The sequence below is a fragment of the Papaver somniferum genome, chromosome 9 (genome assembly GCF_003573695.1).
Source record: "Papaver somniferum cultivar HN1 chromosome 9, ASM357369v1, whole genome shotgun sequence".
Lineage (NCBI taxonomy): Eukaryota > Viridiplantae > Streptophyta > Magnoliopsida > Ranunculales > Papaveraceae > Papaver > Papaver somniferum.
The window spans coordinates 119679874-119692674 of record NC_039366.1 but is presented as its reverse complement, the minus strand read 5'-3'; positions in this window follow the sequence as shown (position 1 = coordinate 119692674).

Below are 12801 nucleotides of genomic sequence, written 5' to 3'. Positions count from 1 at the left end.
GAGATCGTGAGAGTTCTCTGATATGCAAGATAAAGAAGTCACAAACATATTCGTCTCACTGTTTGTGATTCCTAGACAAACCTAATGTGTAGTCAGGAAGGATTGTAGAGAGGTGATTGATTAATCTAGGCTGTTCTTCGGGAATATAAGACCGGATTATCAATTGGTTCCTGTTCACCTTGATTTTATATCTTAAGACGGAACATAACCTAGGGTTTATCTATGGGAGACATATTTATCCTTTGATAGACTTTTCTGTGTGAGACATATCTGTTTATTATCAAGTCTGTGATTTTGGGTTGCAGCAACTCTTGGTTGTGGGTGAGATCAGCTAAGGGAATTAAGTGCGTAGTATCCTGCTGGGATCAGAGGCGTAGGAGTACAACAGTACCTTGGATCGGTGGGAGACTGATTGGGGTTTAACTATAGTCCAGTCCGAAGTTAGCTTGGAGTAGGCTAGTGTCTGTAGCGGCTTAATACAATGTGTATTCAATCTGGACTAGGTCCCGGGGTTTTTATGCATTTGCGGTTTCCTCGTTAACAAAATTTCTAGTATTTGTGTTATTTCTTTTCCGCATTATATTTTATATAATTGAAATAATACAGGTTGTGCGTTCGTGATCATCAATTGGAAATCCAACCTTTGGTTGTTGATTGATATTGATTGATCCTTGGACATTGGTCTTTGGTACCGTCCAAGTTATTCCTTGTATTTGATAAAGACTCGCTATTGTTTTTAGCTTGAGTAAAAATCAAATCAAGAGAGTGATATTAACTCCTTGAGATACTTTTATCTATATTGAGTTTGACTGTCTAGTTGATTCTCTAGCAAAGTATTTTGGAGTTAGTCCATACAGATTGCTTATCGAAATATTGGGTGGTGTTGTTAGACCCCCGCTTTTCAGAAACCACTCCCCCTTACACAATGATCCAAAAACCATATGTATTTGTAGTGTGAACTACAATATTTCTCCTCCTTTTTGTCAATAAAATTGGCAAAGGTACAAGAACGGAATCATAATGAAATTTCCACAAGAGACATTTCATAGACTAAAAGAAAAATACATACCAACTTAATTTAGATGCAATCATAAAGCCGAAGCTAAATGCATTCAACAAGGAGTTTTAAGATACAAGATAACCCCTATAAAATTCCACAACCGCACACCCCGCAAGATTTTACCATTAAGCACAAGTTCAAAAGAACTCTCCCCTATTTGATGTCATTCCTGAAAGAACAACAAGAGCGACCTTAATTTCGAAACAAAAGAAGGATTTTTAAATTGGACACCAATAACCATAAAAATGATTTTCTATATCCAAAACTCAACTAAATTAATCACAAGAAAACCCATGATTAATTTAATTGGAATACACAACTAAATCAAACCACAAAAGTGATCAATTTAATTGAAGGTTCTCAACATAAGAAAACTCACGGAGCTACGACTAATATAATCATACGGAGACGACTAACTTAATCGTTCACAACTCAACATAAGGAAAAACCTTACGGAATATATGACTACATCAACCAATAGAACATGATTAGTATAGCCGTTCATATACTCAACACAAGAACTTGTGGAATATATGAGAAACTCAACTAGATTAATTACAAGTTAATTGGAATACAAACAACCAAACTAATCACAAAAGTAATCAATTTAATTGTCAAAGGATTTGCTCGACAAAAGAAGACTTTCGGAGCAAATAACTAAATAACCAACCAAGATGATTAATTTAGTTCATAATGCTCAACATATAGCATCTTATGGAACAACCAACAAAGCCAATAAGAATAATCGACTTAGTTGTATCGTGCTCAACATAAGACACACAATGGAGCCTTCACGGTAAAACATAACAAAATGGATCAATGAAGATCAATACCGTGCATAACATACAAGGATCTATTCTATTTTCCATCATAACGACATAATAGACTTTATCCTTGTCAAACAAAAGATTTTATCCTATTTTCCATCAAATACATGACTGCATAGGCATAACTTTTGTAACTGTCAAAGTCCATTCGTCCTTTCATTAATACGAATACCAATTCATGAACGACTTTACTTTTGATAGCATATGGGACCTTCAAGTTCACGGACCCAAACAATACATATCCCATAATCAAATTGCAATATCACAAAATCATAACAATCAATACTGCAATGACATCATCCTCCAAATATTTTTAGAATTTAAAAACCAATAAATCTAAAAAATAACATAAGAAGATGAAAACAAAAATAGCTATGTGTAGTAACAATCATCGCTTTTCAAAGCACTAGTTATTCTTCCAACTAATCCAAAAAGAAGATATACTAGGCAACAATTCCTTTGAGAAATTCTTTATCATTCCCGAACTCCTTGTTATCGAAAACCATCGGGACATAAGTTTCACGGAGATAAGTGTCAATACCCTCGAACTATCTTGGTTGAAGAGGTCGAATTAGAGTCCTCTGAATTTCCAAAGATTTAGACACGAACGTCTTTATTTCGTAAATCTCCCTTCTTATTTCCTTTAACTCATCAAGAACATCGGAAAACTTCTGAGAGTTAGAAGGAACAACCATGGGTTTTCTTGTATTCCTTCTTTTTCTTTTCAGGGACTTAGAGACAGGAGATTTTTCTTTTTCCTTGATTGAAGACTTAACAATCATGTTGACATCCTTTCCATCTGATGACATAGTGCTTTGAGAACAGTTATAAAAAACTGTATTTGTGTGATTGAATCACTTAACTCAACAAGCAGTCTTATATAAGATGTCAAGAGGAAAAAGGAATGTAGGGTTCGAAACCTATTGACAGGTTCGTATACGCCCAACTCTAAAACCCTATAAAGAGTAGAATTGTCGATAATAACCCTTTCTTTTATTTGATAGACAAAAAAAAAACTAAGAAAAGAAGGAAAAACTCTTCTGAAGCCTGGATCAGCACTCAATCTTGTCTCTTTTCGAACAGGCACATGAGACAAGATTTTCCCAACAACACAATCAAGTTGTGTTGCGATGAACAACGATTTGTCCATCTTTTTCCTCATGGTAGGAATCCTCTGATCTTTGTCTATCAAAACGATTTGACCATATTTTCTTTTTAAATGGTCTTATTCTATCCTTGGAAACCAACTTCTTAGACGAAGATAAGATCCTACATACCTCGGTGGTCTTCTGAGCAAGTTTCAGCTTCCTTGCTAATTTATCTGCTCTTCGTTGAAGTTTGCTGGCATGCCTTATTTGGTGCTTGTATTTGTAACACCTTGATAGTTCGTGTCCCTTCATCGAACAAAATGAGCACTTCAAACTTGGATAGTATCCAGGCATCTGAGATGTGCAAGCAGACAGACATACAATTGATCCCAAAACATCACTGACAGGGTTTCCAATTATCGGATTCAAAGAATCTTTCAGCTTGATTGGGTTTCCCTCTTCTCCGAACCCATTTAGGTTGATATATGTATTGCTACAAGTATCAAAATCGATGTTTTCACAAAGAAGCCCTACACTTGATTTCCTATCTTCATCTGAATCATAGGTTTCAGACCTTTCATCAAGTGTTACAGCTAAACCTTTGTTCCCAGTGTACTTTCTACGATTTTGGATTTCGTTAGCAAAATGGCCAAAACCCTTACACTTAAAGAATTAAGGCATGTCCTCGTCATCAGCCTCGTCAGCATCTCTGTTTTTAGGAGGTACGCGACCGTGAGGTTTGTCTGATGACTTAGGTTTGTCTCTTGAAAACCGTTTACTTCTCTTCAACAGAAGATCCCTAAACTGTCTTGTGATCAAGGAGACTGATTTGTCAAGATCTTCATCCGAAAAATCATCCTCAGACTGATCATCCTCAGAGATATGAACACTCTTACCTTTTACCAGTAATTTAATGTTCTTTTGTGCTTTAAAGGAAACATCCTTACTGACTTTGGATGTATGCTCATGGTCAAATATCTTAAGCTTTCCAACCAAGGTGTTTCTGGAAAGATTATCGAGGTTATTCCCCTCAACGATGGCATGCTTCTTAGACTCATATCTAGATGGAAGCGATCTGAGAATTTTCATCACAATATCCTTTTCAGGAATAGTCTTACCCAATGAAAAAGATGCATTACCAATTTCAGACACTTTGTGATTAAACTCATCAAATGTTTCTCCATCTGCCACGAAGGTTCTCCCAATCGGAATTAAGGTTTTGAAGCCTAACATCCTTTTCACTGGAGTTTCCTTAAAATACGGTTTCTAAGATATCTCAAGCATCTTTAGATCTAGTGCAGTTTGTCACATGATGCTAAAGATTTGGGGTAATTGCATGTATGATAGCATTCAAACCGTTGGAATTTTGCTTTGCAACAGTTATCTCAACAGCGATGTATTCATGATAGACACATTTATGTGTCTAATTTTTCCTCAATGTTTCGTATTGTTAGTACTCGTTTTCGTCCTTATTATGGTGTTTTATGTGTTTGTAGGTATTTTTTGGAAATAAATATTGTTGGAAAATTCTGCTCGAAAAGTGGCTCGGAGCATCCCCGAGGACATTTGCTATACGGACCCCCACTTTTGCTATGTGTCACCCACGACTATGTGTAGGCCATTGGTCCATAGCACCCATTTGTTATTCGGCACCCAGGACGTTGGAAAAGGGATAACCATCTTCTTCATTTCAAAAATTATGTTTTGGCGGGAAATATTTGGTTTTAATGGCAGAACTAGGGTTGCGAATTTGAGCTAGTTTCAGCGAGACTAAAGAGCTGGAATTGTTTGGGTATCTTCCTTTGAGCCTAACAGGATTGTTTTGGGTCTTTGGTTCGATGGATTTTGGCTAGAACTCGAGTTAGAAGAAATCAGGGAGTAAAGCTGGCTAAATTAGGGTTGGAGTTTTTACGCAACTCAGTGAGACTCAACGGCTCAGATTGATTGGGTTTGTTCCTCTAGTGTTAATAGGCGTGGTATGGTTGATATATTCGGTTCAAATTGGCTAGATTCTCGGTGGGAAGATAACAGACGTGCGTGTGCAAGGAAGGAGATATTCACGGGATTAGCATGAGTTGGAGAGAGTTTGCGCATGCTAGGAAGATTCTACCAACCATTTAGATCGTGACAGAGATAACTAAGGAGATTTTGCAGCTGTATAACGCATGCAGGAGCAAAAAAGGGAAAGAATATTATTCCGTGTTTGGCAGAATTATTGAGAATTATCCTGGAGTTATGACAATGATTCTTAGGCTCTGTGGAGTATATAAAGAGTGTTCGGAGGTCAGAAAAACGGGACGGAGAGTTTGGGATAGTTTAGGACACTACAGAGACGCAAACAATCGAGTTGCAGGAAACTTCCATTGCTGCTGCTGAAGAAGGAACGAAGAACATAAGACCCACCCACAACTGTCGTATTTGCTACAGTGGAAACGACACACAGAGAGCAGTCTTATAAGCTACAGTAACAGTGATAGTTATCATTTATCGTACTCTGTAACAGTTCGGTTTGTAACAAATATAATTATTACAAACCCGATTTTATTATTTTTCTCCCATTTCATTATTGTGAACACCTTTTTGAGCAATGAAAAATTTCTTTGAGCGTGTTTTCATCATGCGGAGATAGAACCCATCACTGGGACAACGGAGGAAGCAACTTTTCATGATTGTGGTAAATGAATTAATTCTTTATATGACTTTTTGCATAGATTTAATTGCTTTATGATTTCTATTAATCAATTGTTATCTTGTTAGATAGTGTATGCTTAGTCTTAGGCGCTTTAGATACACTATGCTTGTAATTTACAATTGATGTTTTATGAAATCTATTGTTGGCAAAGAATTAGAGTCACAACTTATTTTGTTTGAGCTATATTGTCTAGAGTTAATGACTGAACCACAAGAATATGAAAAGTAGTGAAATCCTGCGTCCTAGTGTCTCTTCATCCTGTGACAATATTCTTATATATATTTTCTTATTTTTGAGTACGTTTTATATTTAAGCCTAAAATCAATTCCAACAAAGTCCGAGTGAACAACAACTCTTCTTACCACTATTAAAATTCGATCAATTTTTGGCGCCGCCGACGCGGATTTGTTTATAGATTTGTTTTTAGGTTTTATTTTATTTGTTCTTTTTTACGCGTTTTGGTATTTTTGTTTGCTTTCAGATTTGGAGCTAAGCTAAAGAAAAGGGGAGAAAGTGCTGAAAAGAAAGGCAAAGCCCAAAAAGGAAAGAAAAGAGAAATCCAAAAGGAGTGAAGAAGAAGATTTTGTAAATAATTTTATTTTATTTTTTTTTAGAAACTGTAATTAAGGTTTTTATTTTTGTAATCTTTTATTTTCGGACCTTTTTTCTTTTTGGACTTTATTTTTGGACATTGGACATTATTTTTTTTTTATACCCTACGGAAGGGTAGTTTCAAATATAAACTGCACAGGGAAGGACGACGATTACGATATCGCCTCGGCCCTCGGGTTCGTACATGACACAGGAGTTGTGGCCCGAGTCGACTTCAACGGTTCATCCCCCGTCTGGAACGGGAGGTAAGAATTCTAAACACTCGCGAATCCCCTGTCAGCGGGTTTACTGGATGATTTTGTATGCATACATGTTGAGGAATCGAATACGACTGTTTTAATTTCTTAGTAAAGGGCAAGGCCTGGCCATACAAGATAAGGGTTCATATTTCATCACCGTTCTCTTCTTGCCCGCCTTAGGAAAACGAAACCAAACGCGAACCTAAGCCTAAAATTTTGACTAGAACGAGACCGATAGGGTAACGAGCTTAATAGGAAAGTCATTCGAAAAATATTGGTTACTCTTTTAAGCATACTTCGAAGTTCATGATGGTTTCTGTGAGTTGAATGCGTGATTGCGCCACCTTGTAATGCAGTGAGGCCTTGGGTATCAAAGCTCCACGCAGCTTCTCTCTCCTCTATTCAACTTACTTTGACTCAGATTGATTTCAGAGGGGTTTGCTTAAATTGTAACGAATTCCCTTTCGAAGGATTAGAAGCTGGTCTAGAAACAATCTAAGTGGAGCCATCGTGCTTTTTGTTTGCTAGATAAAATAGGCTTTTTGTGGTCGAGTCAGCCTTGTTTGTGCTTATGTAGAATTCCCTTGCAGTTAGGATGTCAAACTGGTATTATAATAACCATCACAATGAATATGAATATCCAACTGAACAATATGGACATCACTCTTTTATGACCATAGTGTGAATAGTGGTTGGGAACGCCAACCTTTCGAAGGATATGGGTCATACCCTGGTGAGCCCAATTACTATCCACACGTGCATCAGTCTTACGAGCAAGAAGATTATAGTACTAGTTCTTCGTCTCTAGAGGATACAATAAAATTATTGAAAAGTAGTCCTTTTTATGATCCCTCTGTTCCTATTCCTCCTTTAGAAGAGTCCCTCAGGAAGTTAGCTGAGTCGACGCGTAAGTTAGCTGAGATGAATAGTATAATTATAGACGAAAAAACTACAATCATGAGTGAACCTTATTTAGAAGACCACCTCAAGCGGATAGCTGAGACGAACGAAAGAATTACTTGAAATTATATGAATTTCCAACACAATGTTCCCAGTTTACCCTTGAAAATGAGGATATTTACTATTCACCTAATCAAGATGACGAGGATAGAATTGGAGACACTATTTTAGATGAGGTTCGATCTCTTTCATGTTATTATGATGAGGATAGTGTTGATGGAGAATCATACTTATGTAGGAATAGTGATCAGGAAATGGTTACTCCAATTGAGCTTTACAATGATAATATTATTTCTAGTTCAAATCCAAATAATTTTAATAATTATTCACCTATTCAAAAGAACGAGGATTTGACTAGAGATACCCTCGTTTTAGACGATGTAGTATTTCCTGTTTACAAAGCCGATAATGATTTAGAGGAACGAGTTTATTCTGAGAATAATGTTTTAGAGTCTAACGATTTAGAAACATTATAATTAGAAAAAGAAAATGAACTCGTAGAGATGAGTGAGGATGAACCTGACTTAGAAGAATCAATTGACCATTTCTAGGAATCTGATGACCTAGAAATTAGGGAAGTTGTGACTAGTCTTTCTAGAGACACTGAGAAATTTAAGTTTGGGGGTGATTATCATTCTCCATGTGCTTTAACTCTTAGAAAGGTCCCTCACTTGGGACTTGATATATGTGCCTCAACCATTGTGCCAGATTACCTTCATACTAGATCTCCCGAACCTAATAATGTCTAGGAAGAAGTTCAGTTGTTAGAAACCCATCCTCTAGTTGATGTGGTTAATCCAGGCTATGATACCAAAATTGACTTTGTTTTCCCACCAAAAACTTTTCTTTCAATTGTGGGAACTTATGATTTTCAGATGTGTCTGTTATTAAGTTTTGAGACTAAACCTAATTACTTTAGGATATTAGGGTCGACACATTTTCTTAAGAATGACCATTATTATGGTCAACTTTGTGAGTCAAATCTAATTGACTTAGAGGATCCCCAATTATTTAGGTTGTTGTTATGTGCTTCTAAGTTCTTAGTTGAGTTTTTCCAGACTCTAATACCTGAACCGGAACTTAGCTTTGAGGAAATCCAACCGATAAAAACCTTTTATTTAGACCCTTTTATATAGCCTGAACCTGAACCACAACTAGATGTAGTTGTCTTAAGCAAGGGTATGTTCGGTATCTTCTTGGTATGTTGCAGTTTCCTCTTCTTGTGGGTAACACTTTTTGATCCAGATGACCCACAATTATTTCGGCTACTGCTATACGATTCTACGAGGTGACTAATTCTTGCAATGTCTGGCTGAAGACTTTAAACTTAGCACTTCTTGGGAGGTAACCCATTTTCATGCGACATGATAATATTCTTCCTTATTTCTTTTCCCTCAAGTGGTAATAGTTTCTCCTTGTTCATGTTTTTAAGTTTATCTTTAGAACATTGAGGACAATGTTAGATTTAAGTTTGGGGGTAAGGGAGAAACTTCTAGCGTCACATAGTATCCGGTTAGCTAAGTTTACATACTGTTTCTCACCGAAAAGATAGAAATTGGAATGCTAGGGATAACAACCTTTTGAGACATTAGATAAAAAGACATTGAGATCCTTGAAATTCAGGAGAGAACTTGTTCCTTTTAGAGGGTAACCGTGATGGATCTAACCATCCATGATGGAAAGGCAAGTAGGTCAGGAAATGCCAGAAAAAAAAAGCAACCTCACAATGTAGTCTTAGTTATTGGATTACGACTCTCTCTCGGTAGAAACTTATCATCATCAACAAGTGAAGAGACATCAAAATCTATGAAGAAAGTTGAAGACGTTTAAGGTTTAGAAGCAACAATAGAAAAGAATAATTCAAAAATCAAAGTTGAAGACTTAGTTACAAGAAGTTATAAGAGAAAATGATATAAGTTGTTGGAATTCATGATACCAAAACATCACAAGTTGCGAAGATCCAAGTTTTAAAGTCCTTCTCTCATGGCCATGTAAAAAATTTTCTTGTAACTTTTGAAAAAAAAAAGAAAAAAAAATGAATGAAAAAAATGAAGAAAAAGAAAATAGAAATATGAAAAAAATAAAAAATCATTACGTTCTTTTTTTTCTATAATTAGTTTTTTGTTCAATATGGCCATAGGGAAGTAGAAATTTTTAAGTCAAGCAAGAAATCGAAGAGAAGAGTTAATTGTCAAGGTTCTATGAGGTTCGATAGTTTATCATCAACAGTTGAAGACCGAAGAAGACGTTGTTTCTACTGAGCACTATGAGAGAGTCGAAGAAAGATACATTTGGCTGCTTTGTTAGTCCGCTTTCAATCTGGCACAAGATCTTTCTAGCACTGGTTTAACTCATCACACGTAATTAGTCCAGCTGTGTAGCAGATGTCCCTCTCATCTTTATCTCTCTCCTAATCTTATCCAGATGTAAATCAGCGGACGCATCTTACAATGTTTATCTAGCTGTGTAGCGGATATCTCTTTATCTAGCAGTGTTCCGGATGTGTCTCCCCTTTTCTTTAGTCAGATTTACAGCCGACACCTTTAATTTCTCTGGAATTCTAGTTACTTAGAGATAGATTGAGAATTTGTATGTCCTCATAGCTCTTTGGATACTTGTGACCAATTAGAAGTCATGGTTTTGTGGGTACACCTCTGGTAAACCCTCCCGAGATTAACTCGGTTTTATTTTTTATTAGTTTTGCTCGAGGACTAGCAAATAATAAGTTTGGGGGTATCTGATAGACACATTTATGTGTCTAATTTTTCCTAAATGTTTCGTATTGTTAGTACTCGTTTTCGTCCTTATTATGGTGTTTTGTATGTTGGTAGGTATTTTTGGAAATAAATATTGTTGGAAAATTCGGCTCGAAAAGTTGCTCGGAGCACCCCCGAGGACATTTGTTATACGGACCCCCACTTTTGCTATATGTCACCCACGGCTATGTGTAGCCCATTTGTCCACAACACCCATTTTTTATTCGGCACCCAGGACGTTGGATAAGGGCTAACCATCTTCTTCATTTCAAAAATTATGTTTTGGCGGGAAATATTTGGTTTCAATGGCAGAACTAGGGTTGCGAATTTGAGCTAGTTTCAGCGAGACTAAAGAGCTGGAATTGTTTGGGTATCTTCCTTTGAGCCTAACAAGATTTTTTTGGGTCTTTGGTTCGATGGATTTTGGCTAGAACTCGAGTTAGAAGAAATCAGGGAGTAAAGCTGGCTAAATTAGGGTTGGAGTTTTTACGCAACTCAGTGAGACTCAACGGCTCAGATTGATTGGGTTTGTTCCTCTGGTGTTAACAGGCGTAGTATGATTGATATTTTCGGTTCAAATTGGCTAGATTCTCGGTGGAAAGATAACAAACGTGCATGTGCAAGGGAGGAGATATTCACGGGATTCGCATGAGTTGGAGAGAGTTTGCGCATGCTAGGAATATTCTACCAACCATTTGGATCGTGACAGAGATAACTAAGGAGATTTTGCAGCTGTATAACGCATGCAGGAACAGAAAAGGGAAAGAATATTATTCCGTGTGTGGCAGAATTATTAAGAATTATCCTGGAGTTATGACAGCGATTCTTAGGCTCTGTGGAGCATATAAAGAGTGTTCGGAGGTCAGAGAAACGTGACAGAGAGTTTGGGATAGTTTAGGACACTACAGAGACGCAAAAAATCAAGTTGCAGGAAACTGCCATTGTTGCTGCTGAAGAAGGAACGAAGAACATAAGACCCACCCACAACTACAGTGGAAACGACACACTCAGAGCAGTCTTATAAGCTACAGTAACAGTGATAGTTATCATTTATCGTACTATGTAACAATTCGGTTTGTAACAAATATAATTGTTACAAACCCGGTTTTATTATTTTTCTCCCATTTCATTATTGTGAACACCTTTTTGAGCAATGAAAAATTCCTTTGAGCGTGTTTTCATCATGCGGAGATAGAACCCATCACTGGGACAACGGAGGAAGCAACTTTTCATGATTGTGGTAAATGAATTAATTCTTTATAGGACTTTTTGCATAGATTTATTTACTTTATGATTTCTATTAATCAATTGTTATCTTGTTAGATAGTGTATGCTTAATCTTAGGCGCTTTAGATACACTATGCTTGTAATTTACAATTGATGTTTTATGAAATCTATTGTTGGCAAAGAATTAGAGTCACAACTTCTTTTGTTTGAGCTATATTGTCTAGAGTTAATTACTGAACCACAAGAATATGAAAAGTAGTGAAATCCTGCGTCCTAGTGTCTCTTCATCCTGTGACAATATTTGTATATATATTTTCTTATTTTTGAGTACGTTTTATATTTAAGCCTAAAATCAATTCCAACAAAGTCCGAGTGAATGATAACTCTTCTTACCACTATTAAAATTCGATCAATTCACCAATAAGTTTGGGAACTATTACATCACTGACTGCCACAACGGGAGCATCATAGCCATTAACCACATATACCCATGATTGAAAATCACGGGATTGAAGAAAAGATCGCATATCAATTTTCCACCATAAGTAATTGGAGCCATCGAAGACTGGTGATACGTTAATAGAGATATCACCTCTGTCCATAGAGTCAGATCGCTACAAACACGGACTTGTTAGGTCTTAAACGTGTTTGCCTGCTCTGATACCAATTGAAAAAGCGGGGGTCTAACAACACCACCCAATATTTCGCTTAGCAATCTGTATGGACTAACTCTGAAATACTTTGCTAGAGAATCAACTAGACAGTCAGACTCAATCTAGATAAAAGTATCTCAAGGAGTTAATATATCTCTCTTGATTTGATTTTTACTCAAGCTAAAATCAATAGCGAGTCTTTATCAAATATAAGGAATAACTTGGACGGTTCCAAAGACCAATATCCAAGGATCAATCAATATCAATCAATAACCAAAGGTTGGATTTCCAATTGATGATCACGAACGCACAACCTGTATTATTTCAATTATATAAAATATAATGCGGAAAAGAAATAACACAGACACCATAAGTTTTGTTAACGAGGAAACCGCAAATGCAGAAAAAACCCCGGGACCTAGTCCAGATTGAATACACACTGTATTAAGCCGCTACAGACACTAGCCTACTACAAGCTAACTTCGGACTAGACTATAGTTGAACCCCAATAAGTCTCCCACCGATCCAAGGTACAGTTGTACTCCTACGCCTCTAATCCCAGCAGGATACTGCGCACTTGATTCTCTTAGCTGATCTCACCCACAACCAAGAGTTACCGCAATCCAAAATCGCAGACTTGATAATAAAAAAATCTGTCCCACACAGAAAAGTCTATCAAAGGATAAA